Source organism: Trichoplusia ni, chromosome 6 (assembly GCF_003590095.1).
Source record: "Trichoplusia ni isolate ovarian cell line Hi5 chromosome 6, tn1, whole genome shotgun sequence".
Classification (NCBI taxonomy): Eukaryota; Metazoa; Arthropoda; class Insecta; order Lepidoptera; family Noctuidae; genus Trichoplusia; species Trichoplusia ni.
Window position 1 is genome coordinate 17,182,131 of NC_039483.1, and position 20,215 is coordinate 17,202,345.

Genomic DNA, 20,215 nt, shown 5'->3' on the forward strand with positions numbered 1-20,215 from the left:
TAAGCATTAAGATAAAAGACTCGATATCGATGTCATGATTTCCTCTTTTTGTCTTTGAATACGTATCGAGTATTGAGACACCTGCGCTCTATTCATTTTCCCCGAAGCTAACATCTCGTAACAGAATTCAATCGAAACCAATTTTATTGTCTTTTGGTGTCATCTCGCCATACAAGGCTTGTCCAGTCGGTTCGCTTGCGTAAGCAGAAGTAACGCAAGCTTTTGTTAGTAATTATTTTCAACATGACAGTTACTTTAAATTACCATTGCATGTCCTTAAATGTAAGTTTTATGATGTATTGAGATTTAGTAAGCAGCAAATTGTAAAGAATAGCGTTATTGTATTGAGAAAGTGCTTTTTTATGGAATTGATATCTATCTGTAATAATTTTGAATAAAAATTTAAATGTTACAAATTACAATAGAATTTTAATTGTATCAATAATATTCAGGTGATTTTCAATCGATGATCGTGATGATTTTAGATATTAAAAAAAATGCAAATTGACCCCAACAGACAGAAGACGTTATTAAAACACTGTTCTGGTATATTATTATAAATCGTTCTTAGATTCATTTGATTCAAGATTTGTTTATTCATTTAATATGAAATATCTGATTACATCTTCCAACTAATAGTTATCATTTGTTACAGCCGGACTTCTAATAGGGATGTCCTCAACGAATATTACAAACAGATTGAAAGACGAAGATTCGTTAAGAATGTCAAAAAGGTTAATAAACACATCAGACTGTTGCAAACTTTATGTAAAAGGGAGACCGACTTTAATGATAGTCTTTAACTCCTCTTATTATCTTTTTGTGAACATTTATTGCAATGTTATTTAACAAATATTATAATTTGCATAGCTTTGAAACAACATTTCGAAATGAAACGTTTGTTGATAACTCATCAATTTTATATTATAGATGTTAGATATTATTTAAGTACATATTCTTCATAAAATTGAATTTTCAGATATAATTTCAAAACTAAATTATTATAAGCAAATAAATTTTGAGACACTAACAAATATTACAAAATAAATGAATTCAGAATTTGAACTGACTTCAATTTAAAACAGATCTGGTGATAACAAATAACCCAATAAAACTTAATAACAACACAAAAATAATAAAATTCGAAGCATTGATTTTCCACAAATCTATCATAAATCAAGTAATCAAAAAACAAGTTACGATCTCTTTATTGACCAACGCCGAGACCGTTTACGACATTACACAAAAATAAAATACAAATTACAATGAAATATGGATGCAGGATATCAATTCATAAATCATTTGGCTAAGCTTTATTCAGTCCTTGACATTTAGGTATATTCGAGTCCGTCCTTGCTCCGGTATTTGTCCGGATGGTCCGACAGATCCGGGTCAAGTGTTGAAATGTAACGCAACACATTGTTTTCATTTTCGTTTGCCTATTTGCCTTATCTTTTGTATAGTAATGACCCTACTGGTAAGGTGTTTAAAGTAAATCGTTTTTCCTGTTAAACATTATTACGTCCATCATTTTCTTTGGGCTGTTGTTGACTTGCTGATTTTTAGTTTTTCTGTGACCAACTCAAATTCCACTGATGCGTAAAACTAAATCAGAAATTCTACTGACTTGCTTAAAACTAAACTCTACAACTTGAAACAATAACAAAAGCAGATATGACATTTGAGCAAAAATAATAATGAAGCTGCTAGTCTCAATCGTGTCTCGAAATATAATCAAACCATTTATAGTCTTCCATTTTTGGACAGTATCGCATATATGTGACAAAGAACAGCTTTGTAACAGCTGATGCTATTTCAAAATCATCGAATTCCTCAACAGGGTATTGTTGACCTTTTTCATCATTCACACTAGATGCCAGTTGACCTGCTCGCGTCTGATCGATGGCTGATAATACTTGAGGTCGTCTATCAATCGGACGGTTGTTGATGTAAATTGTTCCTCAGATTTCGAAGTTATCTTCAACGAGATCTACGGTTATTTTTATTGGATGACGTAAATTTGACGTTGCGTTGAAAAGTTCGAAGCTGAGAATTTAATGTTTTCCATAGCTCATTAATAATGAAGGAATCTAGTTCTCAAAACCGGGTTTGGCTTCAATAGTATTTTAGGATCATCTTGACCTATTACGAACGAATTTTGCTCAAGTCGAATGTGAATTTATATTAAATCTCAACACTTCCACATATTTGGTTATAAAGCGTCTGTACTTTCAAGGCTCACAGGTTTATTCTTTGCGGCTTCATCAAGTTTCCAATTAGGTACGGGATACGTATTGTCCCTTGGCACTACTTTGACATTATTTACAACATACTCACTAGACAATATGATATTATTTGCAACAATCGCAACATTGTCTACTTCTTCTTAGTCTTGAAGTGAAGGTTTTTATTAATAAATTTTAAATTGAAGATGTTAATTATGTAAAGATATTGATACATATAAAGTGGGTGTGTCCAAACAATAATCATGTAATTATTATTATTTACGACGTTTGCTATTGTCCGAATACAGTTAACAATTGAATGTCAACCTCCGTAAAAGTTGCGACAAACCGAACATAAATTTACGTTATGTGTTTTTCATCCCACTTGTATTTCTCAAGTCGTAATAAACACAGGGCTTAATAGATTATAAAGAAAATGAATTGCTTTTGTGAATGTTGATATATTTGACTTCATTGGATAAACTTCGAGATTTTTGCTGTACTCTCCACGCCTAGAATTTGGTTTTAACTATAAAATAAATCCCCGTGAACTTACCTAGTACAAAACTTTTCGTTCTTAACCTGGTTTTGAAAATGTTGATTGCGCTTGCTTATAATTTCAGCTTGCTTATAATAAAATAAATACTCGTTGTTATAAAGATGGTATTATGTATGTAAATAGTTTCTCATAGACCCAACTTTGCCGGTAATTTTATCATATTCGGTGTTAGAATTATCCGTTTACAAAATTTTCTTTTGTTAATGAGTAGTTATAATATCAGTCTTCATGTCATAGCTTTATGATATTGAACAAAGAACTTGAATTCCTAAAATTAATTATCATTGTGTGCGTGCGGTTAAAGTGTTGTATTTTTTATCAAATAGTATTGTTCATTGAATTCGTGAATATGAGAACTTGCACAAAAAGGTCAATTAAATAATTATTGGTTATGAAGTGGATGCTACTTTCTATATTCGTGTCAAGTGCATGGCGAATAAACGGCATTCAGTAGGCGTTGGTCTTTAGAATATTGGCATAGTTATACAGGTATAAACACTGTGATGTCGGTGATATAGTAGCCAAAGGTATTCCAGTTAATGTGTATAATAATTTATAACTTAAACTTTGAGTTACAGATCAAAATTACTTAATTTTGATCTCTAATATTATATACATCAGCTTTTTTACATCAAACATAAATAATATTATGTCAATAATACATTATGTAGATTAGAATATGCATCTAAAAATTACGTACGTACTAAAAAGTTACGTATAATTTTGAATATGTCCAAACGTACTCCTTAAGTATCAAACCTCTATGTATGTGCTTTAAGCCTTCAGACACACACAATACTCCAAACAATATAAAGATATCAATCATCTCAAGACAAGCAAGACGGTCTATTTGACACTTTATTATATGAGCAAAACAATGGCATGCATCAGTCGGGGATCACAAAGAGGTGCGAAGGAAGCCATTAACTAGAAACACCTACACTCGGTATTATGGATGTCGGATGTTAAGACCTAGGCTCCTACGCAAGACCTCCTCTTGGAGTAAGGCCGAATAAAAGTGAAGCCGCTTTGAAAATGAATTGAATTTATAATGCATATATTTTAGATGATTTTATTAATATCAAAGACATGTCAGACTATGACACAGGTCCTGTTTCTTGGTAAATTAAGCTATTATACTAACAAGAAGAGAAATGTTATTTTGATATTGAGGCTTCACAAGCTAAGTCAAGTCCCTTGCACAAGACGCCCAAACTTGGAACAAAAAGTTTTGATTTTTGGTTCGACGATCGAAACTGTTTTTGATATTAACCAGAAGACAAAGTGACCGAATGACTTATTAACGGCATGCTGTGGGGCCTGATTTGATTTGCTCAATCAAGGCAGTCAACCTCGGAACAATAATCACAAAAGTTCCGAAACAAGTATTAAATTTAGTAATAGATTTTGACAAGTATGGTCTGGTATGAACAAAAAACATTGCGTTGAACTTTATGATTATTTACCTAACTCAGCTTGACCCCTTACCCAGTGCAGATAACTATCTATCATCATTCCGTCCGACCTTTAGCAATTTGTGTTCTAGCTTAAAATAAATTATCCTTTATCTTAGATTAATTACTGGTTAAAAAAATATAAGAACATTTTAATTTATTTCTTCATTTGTTTTTTCTTTCATATAAATTACATTTAGCATAATAGACATGTTTATATTACGTTTTAATTGCTTGACCTTAATTGAATACATAATTTGCGAATTATATTATTCATTGAATATTGACCAATTATGTGAGATTATATTTATAAGGTTTAATCATAAACAGAACGATTCAAAGAATTTGAATGTTTACTTAAATGATGTAAATAGTGAGTTGTTACGTAATCAAATAAAGTATAAAGGCCTTGTTTCATTCAGTATTTGTTAACTTCTATATACCTGTCATAAATATGACAGCTGTTAAGTCGATACAAAATTTAAAACTTAAGGCAGCTATGGCTTTAAATAAATAAAACACACTGACTTACTTTTTTGTTTTTCTTTTTTTTAACTACATCCGCACTAATGATTTAAATCTTAGTGTAGAGGGAGGCTCATGCACATTACACTACACACAAAACACAGTTATTAGTAGATAGTCCAAAATTGACAGGTATTTTTGATTTGAGTTATCTTATTTGTGGATTTATTAAATTTTGGCATCACCCCACAGAATTACCGGCCCTACAAAATAGCCTATACTCTTGAGGTATGCCTGAAATGGTTCAACTTTTGCGAGCATGAAGAGTAACAAATATATCGAGTATAACAAACTGTGTTGTTTATAACACTACTTAAAAAAAAACTCCTGCATAAAGGTATTCAATCCTTGTATCGCGGGTTCAAGAAACATTCAAATCTCGCGCTCAAAGACACCCAGATTCAGAAAAATAATTCAGGGATGACACAAATGCTTGTCCTACTCAGGGATCCGGGAGTTTAACCACTCAACCATCCATGCAGATAACACTAGTCAAAAATTGACAAACCGCCAGTCATCAGCGTTCCTCTTCTTCTGTTTCACAATGCCACCTTCAAACCTGACTTATGTTAATCACGTCGATATCATCGAAGCACACGAATTTCTCATGATCATCGTATATTTTCCTGTCTCCAAGGCAACCAATTAGTCCTACAGGTGGTCAATGCCGCCATTAACACACATTTATGAGTAAATTGGAACTGGTTTTATAATTTTATCTGTCGCCAGTGTTGAAAGCTGGTGAAGATGTATCATGTTCTTAAGGTTTAATAGCTTTATACATACTGTAACAACGTAAAGTTTCGGTAATCGTTTTAAACATCCTGTAGGTTTTTTTCATTTAAAATGTATTGGGTAAGACAGACATAAGTTAGTTTGGAACGTTTTACAATCTCGACGACGTTGTCTAATTACCAGTATTTGAAAACTGCCAACGGGGTAGAACTGTTACTAAATGTGTGAACTATGGTGATTAAAAATGAGTCTTACAACTTAAAGAAGACTTAGAGAAGGGCTGATGGTAACATAACAAGAGGGTCTATGAGCGAAATAGTGGCAAAGCGAACCTGTGAAAAACAGTATGTAATTTTAAGATAACCACCTCTATAATAAATATTTGGAGTAGGCTATAATGCTCTATTATTGACTGCTAGACCAGATCAATACCTTAAACATTATTTCGATTTTTTACAAAACAATTGCCGATCCGACGTCCACAAACCAACTACTCACATCTTCCTAGTCCACAATAAGTACCCCTTGTTAAGACTGGTCGTAAAATTGTTAGTTACAAAAAGCACACCATGATGTAATATACTTATGCGGCACCACGAATATAATATCACCTTCGTCGTCGCCAATCTACAAACTTGACCATTATGACCCCTTCGTAAATTGTATATTACTTTATAGGACTTATTACTGTCTTCAAGTAAGATTTGTAATTGTGGAAACGAGATGGAGTATTATGCTGTGTAGAGCTTTATCTCGCTTCCACACTGCAATAGTTTCATTCTAATAGGTTATGGTAGGCCTCCTTGTATTAAGTGCTAGCTAATTAGACGGGGAGAGAATATTAAATGTTAGTTATTGGTCAATTTAATGTTTAGATTGGCTCTAGGGAGGTGAACTGTGCCGGTTTGTAATGATGTCGATTCTGTTTACATGTCTATTTAAATCATAGCTATATTCTACTCAATATTGTTGAAACTGTAGGAGACTATTAATAAATGATGCAAAGATTTATTCACGCGTATTTATCGGATAGTCTCGACTAGTTTCGGACCCGAGTCCTTAATCATGAGCTGAAAAGGCGGGATCGCGAGTCGAACTTGAAGGAAACTAATTTGATACCTGCACAACCTATTTACCGAGTAGGAGTAGTGGAATGAACTATATCGCAAAATGTATTGTATTACTAAAACTCTGCTTACCTAATCCTTCATGAGAAAAGGCAATTCTGAAGCACCTTTAACGTATCCTTGTGTTCGAAACAAGTTTCTACGTTTTAATTTCTCTCATCTCAAATTCCAAGATTTTATACGTTTTCTTACGTAATAAACTCTAAAATTAATTATTACCTAATAGCTATAAATGAGAAGAGGTCAATGAACCTATATTAAAATTATAGATAAAATTTATCACCTGCTTAATATTATTAATATTAAATGCTAATTTTGTATAAAATTAATACCTACTCATACGAGAAACATCACTTTAATTTTCATTTAAGGTCAAAGGACAACAGGTTTTTAAGTTATAGACGTATCGAGTGTCTAACGATGATGTGATGTTAGAATCAAAAGAAGATCGTTAAGAGTTTTTAAAGAGCAATTAATTTAAATTAAATACTTAGAGAAAGACAAACATGTCATGTCATTGTCGAAAACACGGAAACTCGTATAAGATCTAACTGCAAGTTGTGCGACCACAAGTTAAGTTATGCTTGACACGGTCGGTCCGTAGATGGGTGACCATCGATATAATAAAATCTCATTTTTATTTATTAACATTCGAAAAAAAAAAATTGAAGTTAATGTCAGTAAATGAATTAAATATCATCACAGTTTCTTGATGTGACATTCTCTTAAAGAAAATACAACACCCAATGTTATCTGTAATATAAAGTATTTAATTATACAAATAGCCTAGAATGTCACTTTAATAATAGCCTGTATCTGTACTGTGTCCTATGTCCTTTACTATACAACTATAAAACATAATTTTAATAGGATTAAATAACAAATTCTTCATTTATAACAGCCTTTTGTCACCGACATGATTAGCAATAAACTTTAAGAACATTATTATTGTCTTATTTTGACTAAAATGTGTAAATAATTAATAGCGTGTTTTAAATTAATTGCTTTAGCAATAGTAAAAGTTTTAAGACCTATTTTACTTTTGTTTCATCGTAACTTTTATGAGGCATACGAGTAGATATGCTACCGACATGTGTATTTTTGCTACAGCATAAAATATCTTATCATAGCCTAGGAAAATATTTTTTGAAGAAATCCGCTCAATGGTGTATAGAGTAAAATTTTGTGAACATCTGGTCAAAATCTGCATGGGAGGTAAAACATTTTGTTCCGGAAAAGAGGTTTGCTTTCTTGCAGGCACCGTATTCCTACAATTGTATATTGTACGCGGCATTTACATTATGAATGAAATTTGATAAAAGACATTGAATGCATATTGTATGTGCTTTCGAAAGTTTTCTTTACCGGCTATCTCAGTGATTTTGACAATTCTCATAATAACCGCAGTATTCCTCAACGTCCTTCGGCTTACGTAACTGTCGCCGGACAGGTCTCTCATGTGGGTGTTTAAGTAGCGGCCTTACCAAATATAACCTAAAATGATGGGTAAATATTCGACACACATGTTCAATGTAATCACAGGAATTTCTGAATACTTTTTTTTACTAGATGTCTTTTTTATACTCTTCCGCAACACGGAGTTTCATCCTTGTGTCGCAAGCAGGAGATTTCAACGATTGTTACTCATTAGGAGCGGGATCGAAAGGGAATTTACTGTATTTTGATTTGATGTATTTAATCAAGTTGCAATTATTCAATTCTTATCTACGGAACAGAGTCTAGTGAAATACTATCGACAAAACAAAATATGAAATATGATAATTCAGGACATTAAATTGTAATCGTAACTACTTTTCGGATATAATAACTATGTTTTGATAGTAACTGTCGTGAGAATGATTCATTATTAAATGATGTAACGGTTTACTCACGCGTATTTATCGGGGTAGCCCGACTAGCCCGACTAGCCCGACTAGAGTTCGACTCGCGATCCCGCCTCGTCTGCTCATGATTAAGGACTCCAGTTGGGTCCGAAACTAGTCGGGCTACCCCGATAAATATGCGTGAGTAAACCGTTACGTCATTTAATAATAATAACTATGATTAAAAAAGTAATCTAAAATGTAAGTTTCATTAATAAATCGCCATTAACACGACGATTATGATGACGTATATAATACGTACGTCATACGTAAAAGAAGAATGCCAAGTCAATATAAGTTTGGAATTCCCTCAATGAGATTCCGTATAGACTCTTTGACATTTATTCTGAACTCAGTGTATAATCCTCTTCATTTGTTTACCAATTAAAATCAGCCTTACGAACTAAGAATTAAGAGCGTTTTTATACTTTGAGGTTTGCGTCAGTGTATTGTTAATTGGAGTTTAATATTGAAAAGGATGTCCTGGTACTTAAGCTTAACACTATTTGATAGCGGTTTTTTACTTATATTGTTTAAATTCAATTTCCTTGTTGGTACAAGGAATGTTGTTTTAAGCTGTGGTTACGTAGATGGGGTGATGATTCTTGTAAAAATATTGGTTTAGTTAATACTTGACTGTCTTGTGGGATACTAGGCAAAAACCACTTGGGTTGCATCTGTTTACAAATTAAGGTCACCATGCCAATCGCGCTTACGATGCCCGCTTTGGATAAACATTAGAATGTCTTTGTCCATTAGAAGGCACTATATTAAATTTGAAATAATTTTTCTTTGCCATTTTTAAGACAGATGTTTTGGTTACATAAAAGAGATTTTAATCTTATTCATAAATTTTTATCGTTTTTTATCGTATTTCTATTTTATAGCCCATAACTTGAGACAATTAAAGACACAGGTATTTACGATCACGACACTAATTAGTGCCAACAAATAAAAGTTCAAGGTTACCAACATACATATTCAATTCATTAATTTCTCGTAAAATTCCATTTTTTGAAGAACATCTTCCATTGTTTATTGGAATTTCCACTTTACTGTTTATGTAATATGGTTTATTTTTGTGTACGGGTGTGCAGTTCTTTCCGTGAAGACGACACTCAGTGCTGACCACCTTTGACATATTTATTCAACTATTGACATTGAAATACAAGTTTCTTTAAGCTTCTGTTCATTATATTCCATTAAAGTGTAGACTTTATGTCGTATGTGATAAGAGTGATATTACATTGTCAACTATATTAAGTGTTGTACCAATAAAATTGTTTACAGAAAACGTTGCGGTTATGCGGCTTAAAAAGTTTTTGAGAGGTTTTTAATCTTTTGATCAACGTATAAGCCTTCTAAAATGGCCGTTACTATGTGGTACTGGGTTGAAATAGCTTAAAAAGCCGAAATACGACTGCCTACTTAAGATTAATCTGAGCCTCGGTTTAAAAACACTCTTTTTTCAAAGTTCGAAAAACCACCAGTAACACATTTGTACATCACACAATTTTTGGCCCAAACAAAAAACGAGGACGGACTGCATACAGCGCATAGCATTATGACCCTTATTACCATTCCACTTAAACATACAAGAATTTCTTCGAAAAAGCCTTTAAACATTACAAAGCTAGCGTACAACAATACGAAGTTATTGTACCGAGTAATTATCAACAATCACACAAATGTGAGAAGTTTTTAAGATCTTTGTTTCTTTTATGTTCTAATTATCTCAAGTCATTCATTCGTATTATGAGGTGAAGGATACGTTTCAAAGGATAAATAAATTGTGAAGATATTGTGTTTAGGAGAATACTAGCTGTTACGGACGTCTCATGTGTTAGTCAATTCGTAGTAACTGAGTACGATGGAACTTCTTTTTATTATTCTCGGGTTGAAATTTAAATGACTTTAGATTTTGCCATAGGCCAGCATGTTAAGGGATGTTATTTGATGTTCAAAAAGTCTAATTACAGTCTTGATTTTATTACTTGCAAATTTTTTTACGCATGCTTTGCGCAGCTCCTTTGTATGGTGCGTCTGACTCTACTAAGATCCATTTGTTGGTGTACTTTGAGTTCTGTATATTATTGAACCAGAATCACGTGAATTTTGTTAATTCAGTGACGTATTGCGTTTGAGCATTATAATAGTCACTCGTCTCAAACACGAATTTCAACCTGCAAAATTCCTAACATATATTACCACACAAATTAAAAATAGCAACATTTCTTGTAACCTTCATCCAAAGCTTCATTGTTGAAAAAATATTACCAAAATCCCACATCATTATCTACTGGTAATCAATCAAATTACTTCAGAAGTTAAAACAAATGACCTAAACTGACCATCAGTCGTCGAAATTTCTTTAGCCATACCCTTTCGCAATGCTATGGATAATAAGGGTTACACAATGATGAATCACCTGATTACGCATGTCTTTATGAACGAGTAAATAAATGTTTGTCGTTTTTTAACGTGCATAACAATGTAATCACTGAACAAGTGTAGAAAAAAAATTATTTAGTAAAAATAAAACTATCATCGTGATGGCAAAGTAGGTACCTCAATGATCAATAAAAAATTGGCCATGCACATGACACGTTGTGTAAGGTGCCAATTCCAAATCAAATCAAATCAAATATCGTTTATTGGAACAAAAACCAGTGACAAACATTAATAATGCGTTAACAGCCGCATTAGTTAATAAAAAACTGTGTCGCAACTGTTAGCGCCCACCTCCGAGATGGGGAGTGCTCCAACATTCGAAATAATAAACATTAATAGAAAAACACTTAAAACTAAAAGAACACAAAGAAAAGAGAATCTTTCCTTACAACTAATAAAATAACAAAAAGTAGTTGAGATCATAAAAGAATTAAAATAATGTCTGAATGAGTAAGTGTGTGTGTGTGTGTGTGTGTGTGTGTGTGTGTGTGTGTGTGTGTGTGTGTGTGTGTGTGTGTGTGTGTGCGCGTGGGCGCGTGTGTGTATATGTGGAGGGTGTTGTGCTGCTAATGTGACTATACCTTAACAAGATTTTCTATACTTTCATAATTTTGGGTAAGTACCCAATTATTAATTACCGTTTTACATTTATGTGAATTAAGAGGATAAATGTTAACTTTTGTGTTTATTCTATTGTATAGAATACTCCCCGTGAAGAGATATTGTCTTCTTACTGTCACAATTTTAGTGAATTCTATAGTACACACTCTACCTGATCTTCGGCTCTGTATACACTTGCTGGGATCAAAAACAAGCTCGGAGTGTTTTCTCAAACTTGTACTTATAACAAAAGATTGTCGGACTGTAGGAACCTTGCAAAGAGCATACAAATCATCAGTGGGGAAAAGAATCGGCTTCTGCATCATGACTTTCAGAACAGCTCTTTGAGCTCTTTCCAAACGAAGCATAATTGTCTTTCCAGAATTACCCCATGCTGTGATACAATACGTAATAATCGAGTGAGCTAGGGCATAATACACAGTTTTCAAAATAGGTAAATCGGCTGACGACCTCAATTTCTTAAAAACATAAATTAATTTTCTTACTCGAGAGACCAGTGACCCGATCTGTTCATGGAATGACATGTGACTGTCTATAATTACACCTAGATATTTAATAGTGTGAGTACGAGCAATAGTATTACATAAACAGTGTGTACGGTTAGCTGGAGAGCATGTATGAGCGGTAAGGGTAAAATAAGGATCAGGTTGGGAAGCAGGTCTTATGGCAAATGGTATGAATTTAGTCTTTTCTATATTTAGTGTGAGGAGATTACTTGTAAGCCAGCACATTACTGTTTGTAATGCTGCTTCAGCACGCGTTCGAGCTTCAAGCCAGTCATTGCCGTGAATGAGTAATACTGTATCATCAGCATAAACAATGGTCTTAGTATAAGCTAAGGGCAAACGACATAGGTCATTAATGTATATAAGAAAAAGGGTCGGACCAAGTACGCTACCCTGTGGGACACCGTAACTAATATTTTCTTGCTTGCTAGTAAAATTTCCGACTTTTACTGTTTGTGTTCGATTACTTAAATAACTTTCGAATATATTGTGTAATATACCACGTATACCGATGCTTTGGAGTTTTGAGAGCAAGAGCGGAATAGAGACAGTATCGAAGGCTTTAGAAAGGTCTAAAAACACAGCAATAGTTTTTTGTTTAATGTTAAAGTTACTTGCAACGGTACTGGTTAATTCAATAACAGCATCTTCAGTACTTTTTCCTTTTCTGAAACCAAACTGATTGTCGGCTAAAATATCTTTATTTGTAATATAATTCCGGTATCTGCAATTGGCGATGAATCGATAGAGTCGGTTCAAAGGACAATATTCGATTATAATAGAATTTTGCCAACACAATAATTGAAAATTCAATACGGGACGGAACACTCACTGTAAATACAATGTAGTCAGATGAGGCGAGGACATTTGTAAGGAAATGGGCAGGGTTAAAGAAGAAGACCTGAAGATCAAGCTCAGTGGCGTACAAAGACCTAGGCCAATGTCCAGCAGTGGACTGAGACTGGTTGATGATGATGATTAATTGAAGGTTAACTGATCTTATAGACTTGTATGATTCGCATCATGGAGGAGAGACACTCCACGCTAAGTCGGTAACGACTCCATTTGAGATAAAACATGTTATTTAATATCATGTTTATGATCATATCATTAATTATTAACTATCATGTTACTTTGCGTAAAATACTATATCGATATAAATAAATCATTATATTTCTACATAATTTGAAGACCACCCAACATGACAGTTAAAATAATACTTGCCTAGTAACGTATGCATTTCAAAATGTGTTCTAACCAGTCATGTATCCATCGCACTGCAATAAATGTCATCAATGAGATGTATTTATTAAATAATGTTTAAAAAAAATGTGCAGATAATATCTAAAAATCATTAGGAACTGCAAAATTTCAGTTTAAACTTATTTGCAAAATTTTACTCATACTACAGGTATTTGCAAACATTCTTAAAATAAACTTAAAGTAATATATTAAATAATTGTTTTACTCAAAAGGAAGTACATAACTTGAAGCTTAATTAAGATGTTAAACATATCATAAAATAACACGTTTGTAACACCTTAATTTGCTAATTAAAGGCAAGGAAATATGAAGTGTTTCTATAATTATCTTATTACTCTGGCATATTTGTTTAAAATAAATATTTTAAGGTAGTCTACATATTCTGTAAAAAGTTATTTTTAAATAACAAGTGGTTTAGTCATTTTCTTGACAAAATATGTATTTGGAGATTTTAAGTTGAAAATAAAGGAGGATACCGGAGAAAAAAGGATCTAAATATCTGAATCTGGAATTGGTAACCTGCATTGGGCAAGAAGTGTACCAATGACTCCAAACGATGGAAAAAGATGAGGGAAAGGTATAAATAGTGTTAAAATTGACGATTTGGTAGAAATTTGATGCTTTGATATCAAAACGTTCTAACGCTATCAATCTTTGTCTATCGAATAAAACCTATTTTAACAACACGTGTTTAACAATTCGCAAAACAGCACGTTGAATTATCGACAACGAATATAATATAACAACGAATTGTATAGGTCAATAACGTGAACATGTTTGATGAAATTGCCAATTGGTGACCCAATGACTCCTGATTGACCAACCTCATTGGTAAATAAAAAGCAAAGGTTTAAGAAAAAAAAAACTGGAATAGTGTAAACACAATAAGTCGATATTCCGCTTTTGTGAATAACTGTCAATCAGAGATTTCGTAACGTGACAGAGACGCTACTGGCTTGTGCTACATACACGTACACTCAATATCAATGGTGTTAACATTAATTAATTTGTTTCCTTTAAGGAAATTATTATACTAACATAGATTTAATTATTATTGTGTTATTTATGTGTTTATGTGTCGTCGTTATCTAATATCGCTATATCTTAATAATTGAGTTCTAAAAGTAACGTTTTAAATTATATTAATAGTCGTTAGGTACAGTATGGGTTCAATAACCGCATGTGACGTTTACAAAGTAAATAATGAATTATACGAAGATTATTAAAAATTGCTTGCGGTTAAAATATTCTATTTGGGAACAAAATGACAACACGTTTTATAACAACAAATCGACAAAAAAAATAAGTAGGTATTTCACGACTCAACAACTTATCAATTATTAATAATTAATCATCACTTTTGCTAAATCAAATGTTAGGAAATTAAAAATTTGCATAAAAGGTCTAGGTTCAGCAATCATAATGATTAACTGGTAATAATTTAATCACGACATCCTAGTTATTACTCAATCACTTCAACACGTATATCACTTGTTAATTAAATATTGGTATTCACTTGTGTCATCGGTAGTACTCTCGACTTCGTCAGGTGGCTAAACAAAGCGTTCGACACAAAACTATCTGTCGTTGCATCTTGTACAGTAGGACGCGTTGTGCGTTTGCTTGGTTTGGCTCAAGTCAGCAGAAATAGCGGGATAGCGAAGCGTAATAGATATACAGACGAACAAACAAAAACAGCTTCATGTAAATTATGCTTAAATACGGTAAAATTGCTTAGAAAATAGTGAGATAAAAAGTTAAATCCCCGGCCCAACCCCGGACAACCATTTGTGTGCACCAGCATCCACGAATGCTTCTTCTGAATGCTTCGTCTGGGTGTCTTGTGCCTGTGAAACCCCTCCGACGCTTAAACGACTGCGACAGTAAAATTAATTAGTGAGCGAAACATTTTTTTTTTACAAAAGAATACACTACTTAATATTTTTTTAGAAGAACGGCGATAACACGCTAATGTCATCACCGTTCATCTAAAAAAAGTTTACCGAAGCATCATTTTAAAATGCTCCGAGTTCGTTACTTGCACCACACGCTGAACAGAGAAATAACTGACGTACGCAACATTCCTCTACTTCTATTGTTCACGAAAATATTTACTGAAAAAAGTAGTGTTTTGTTTCACCAACAATATAGATTACAAGCCTTTGTTCATTAGGTAATAGAAAATACAAAGAAACACGTATGAGAACTAAGTGTCGAGTGTCTAGATAATATGATTAATTGACGTGAAGCCTAGCCAGCCACAAACTACACGAACATCAGTCCCTAATATTATTTTGAACTACTACAGTCATTATAATTGATGCCCATAATATCTGCAACATTCTGTACAAAAGGCCAAATCTGTAATTATGAAAGCTTTTAAAAACTATTAACCAGTACAAATAATTAATAGCTCCTCCCTTTGTTTTGATGAAAGAGGTATCATTATAAGAGCTATTACTGTGGCAAAATAAATCTTACAAAACCAAGCAGCGCGTATTTTTTAAATTTGATTTAACGCCTGTCAAATTATCCATCGATTTGAATGGTAAGGTCAAAGATTATATTAAAATTACATGCCTAATACACTTGTAGACTTTATTATGGAGACCTTTGTTAGACAGAGAGATATATTAAAATTAAAGCGACGGACTCACGATCACAGAGGTCGTATGCGAAATGCTACTTGTTGAACTTTAGCCCGTTTGGCGGCGTGATTGACGTACTGAATATTTGGCTCTTCACATTAAGGGTTGTTTATTTGATTTCTAAGTACAAGGTTTAAGGTACGATTTATGGTGGTATACAACAGCCTCTGAATGGTCCAAAGCGCCAGTCCTCTTAGATCCATGAAAATAAAGCACAGAGCTATAATTAAACCACTGAATCATTTGCATTTTGACTTTTCAAGGTTCTAATAAGAGATTTTATTATAATTTAATGACAATGTTTCATAAAGAAAACGGAAGGGTTGAAAGACAGCTAAAATACTTTGTAACTTGTGTATGTAACTTTAGGAATCAAAATGATTACGTACTAAATCGCTGTATGTTCTGAGTTGGTTTAGACTACTAAAATATCGAAACACAAATATGGAATGCTCCAAACTGTTATTAAAATGGATTACGTGGGCTCAAAAACAATTCCATCTCATTGTTGTGGTCGTCTTAAAGCGGTAAAACTGTCAAATATTATGGTTTATAGTGAGTATTATGGGCTTTGCTATTCCAAGATATATCTAGATTATAAATCTAGTATTTAGAAACAAAATAAATACTAAAAATAGAAAAAGATTTAAGGTAAACAATATGTGTTTGCAAAACAGTCAAATTGTTGTTCTTTCGAGTGCTAGTCGGACTCGCGACACTTATTTCGCTAGTCCGACTCGCATTCAACCATTATTTTTTTTATAAAATAACCGTAGTTCGAAATGCCGATACAGTTTGTTCCTATCTCGCTTCTAAGCACGTTGACAACATAAACTTTTTTATTACTTGAATAATTTAATAATTACATTAACTGTTTAATTACAATAAACACTGTAATCATGGATTATTACTACAGTATTTTAGTCACGTGTAAACAACGTTACATTTCTTATTAATTACATTTAATTCGATAATTACGACCAACAATATTTATATTAAAAAATGTACAACGTGTCTCGGTTCGGTATCCACATAACTATGATGGCAACATAATCCTTATAGCCGAGACAGTAAGATTGAGTTTTGTTTGACAATTTTAATCCTTCACGCTTGATCGACTGTACAGCTCATCTGATGGAAATGTTTTAATTAATGTTGTTTCTCAAGTTCTTCGTTATGTCCGTACGACACAACCTTGGTATGTGGTTTGATATTTAAATATACAAATATTAAACCGTCTATTGGCTGAGTATGACGAAACGATAAGTATAATAGTTTTCACAACGCAGTGAAGGTGTAAACCGTTGTTTTTGCAGTTTTCATAACCCAACTTTATATGTCAATATTAAAGGTAAATCCTTCATGAGATGTGTATTCTGTTTCGAAAATCTGAGCCTTATTCCTGCTCTTGTATTAAATGGACTTTTCACTGAAATAATCTTAATTTCTTTCATAGTAATTCGACTTTGCTTTAATAATGAGAGGCTAAGGTAGCATCGTGGTATCTAAGGGTTAAATGTTTTAATATCGAGAAAATTACGCCTTCATAGCGAGACGAAATTTGCTCTTGTGAAACGCGCAATAATTTCCCAACTGTTAAATATGTGACAGAACTTAACGGTCTTTTCCTCTAGATAAAAAATCAATAACAAGTTCCGATTAACGTAACCTAAACCTTGGTGTTAATGAACAAATATTAATCTCAACGTGTTTTTTTAATGTTACAACTCAATTAAATAATAATCAATTAACAACAAATTTATTGATTTCTTATTAAGATTCGTAAACCAAATGGTGGAACGGGTATCTGTAATATTATTTCATTGTGCGTTCGTTCATCACCAGGGTTTATATTATTATCACCAGTTGAAAGTTTCGCCTAATTCCCTTCACCTTTCCTAAAATTCAAATATAACCAAAAAACTAAAATATAGACTTAAAGGAATGTTTTTTCTATTTAATTTTACTGCTCAGACACGTATAAAAAAATATATATTCGAAGTTTAATTACTAAACGACTTTTTGACCGTTGAATAAGTTTTGAAATAAATAAAAGCAGATGTTTAAATTAATGATATTCATAGGAGGACTGGAAGATGCACGACCTTAAGAAAATATTCAAATTGATTTGTCACCTAATGATTAAAATTCTTTATTAGGTTCGTGTTGCAATATATTATTGGAATCTGTTTTAAATATTGATCAAGGTAAGGTCAAAAACAAAATTTTGGAGCAATCTTGGAAACTCGTAGCACGGCATTTTCCTTAAAAATTATAATTATAACTATGTTAATTTGTGAGCAATATCAAAAGCTTTATAAGATTTTTTGTGTAGAGACTACTAGACCGAATGAAATATATTCAGCACACAGATATTTTGTAACCCAGATTAAAACGAAGACACTGTTACTTCTAGCAAGACCTTTTAAATACCATCTTTACTGATTGAGCTTTCTACGAAAATTATACACACTCTATGTAGCAAGTTTTGTGTACGGGTTGCCTATTAATTCGAACGCAATCCATATTGATATTAAAAAGTACAAAATAGATTGACGGTCAATCTGAGTACGCGGATCGCGATCAAGATGTAATTGTTAGACTATGAGTAAATCATTTTTAATCGTCATTCGTCAATATACCCTTAATAGTTACAGACCTGACATTTAACTGACAAGTCTTTCTTTATCGCTCAGTAAATTTATTTCGAAGTCTCTCTCAATAGGTGTATGTCGGCAACATTCAAAGATTTATTCAGTAAGCTTTAGTACAATGTGTTACGTATTAGGTTAAAGTTCATTTAAGACTTCAACATAGCTTTTAATAATCATTTAATTATCACTTTATTATTTAAAGTGAAATTCTATTTTTTTTGCGCAAATGAAATCACGTAGTAATTTAGTTGAAAAGAGTGTACGAAAAAATTGCATTTTATACGCCGTTTCAAAGTCACGGCTAATGGTACACTGGAAACAAAACACAAACGTCTATTGTCTTAATAATATTTCGAAGCAATTCAATGCATCGTTAAATTAATAGCTTGTTTCAAAGATTCACTTTTGATGGTCACAGTTAAATATGTGTAATTCAAATAAACAATGTATGTCTAAGTACACAGTAGTTAGCTTTGCCCTGTGGTGTTACTCCTAAGTTCCCGTTCCTGTAGGGCAATTTTCATTTTCGTAATAATCTTCTTGGAAACAATAATTATCATAACGTTCTTAAATTATGCCTTGACAAGAGAAATACATATTGTATGGATATAATAATAATGTTCGCAGTACTTTAAATAATCAATACAAGATCTTCGAATGAACACATTCGAGATGACGTTTCGGTCGAAACTGTCGTTCGACGTGACCTTTGCGCGGCGGCCTTCGTTGCGTAACTTAGTCCTCCGGCGCATGCTCATCTTTGCAGCTTTACTATTTCACTTACGAGTTGTAATACTTATACTTGTAACGTCGCACCTTAATTACTGGGTCGAGTAATTCAATTATCTATAATTCTGTGGGCTTGTTAGGTGGATTTCACGGCTTAACGTGTTTGAAGATCAAATTATTATTATTATTGGAACGTGAGATCTCGGGCTAAAGATTTATTTGAGAGTCATACGTAATAGTTCATGTTTGATGTGATATCTACAAAATTTTCTTTTTATCAACACGAAAAATTGAACTTTCAAACCAATATAAGACCTCTTTACATCAACTGCTTTAAGAAATATTTCTCCATGATCAGGTCGCGTAATGTTATTGCATTAAGGTAAACATTATGTAAAGCGAAAATTTTTGCATAATGGTGAAGATCAATTATTATAATCTAATATACAAATACCTGTGGACATTAGGACATGCATAAGGAACATATTATGACATGCATTTCATATCATATGACACCGTTTGTGACATATCAATATGAGATGTGTAATATGATATTGGACAGTTGAAAATTGTCACAATTCCGCAGTTTTCGTGTCATTAATATTGAACAAATTTATGTAAATAATATTGGAATTTGTTTTAGTGGCATTGAAATTATTACAATCGGAAATATTTTGTCAATTATAATAATGATGAAATAAATCTTGATTATAATTATCGATTGCCAAATATTGTATTTATGTTAAATTGATTGGAAATCTATACATTTACAAAACTGATAAATAATACATAGGTACATAGTTGACACAATGTTATTATAATATTATGAAGTAAA

The 20,215-nt window shown here is 32.6% G+C and overlaps 1 protein-coding gene across 1 annotated transcript in view; it reads right to left on the reverse strand.

Moving 5' to 3' along the window:
* Positions 1–20,215, reverse strand: part of LOC113495340 (extensin) — a 31,664-nt gene that overhangs the window by 11,028 nt on the left and 421 nt on the right. The window lies entirely within an intron of this gene.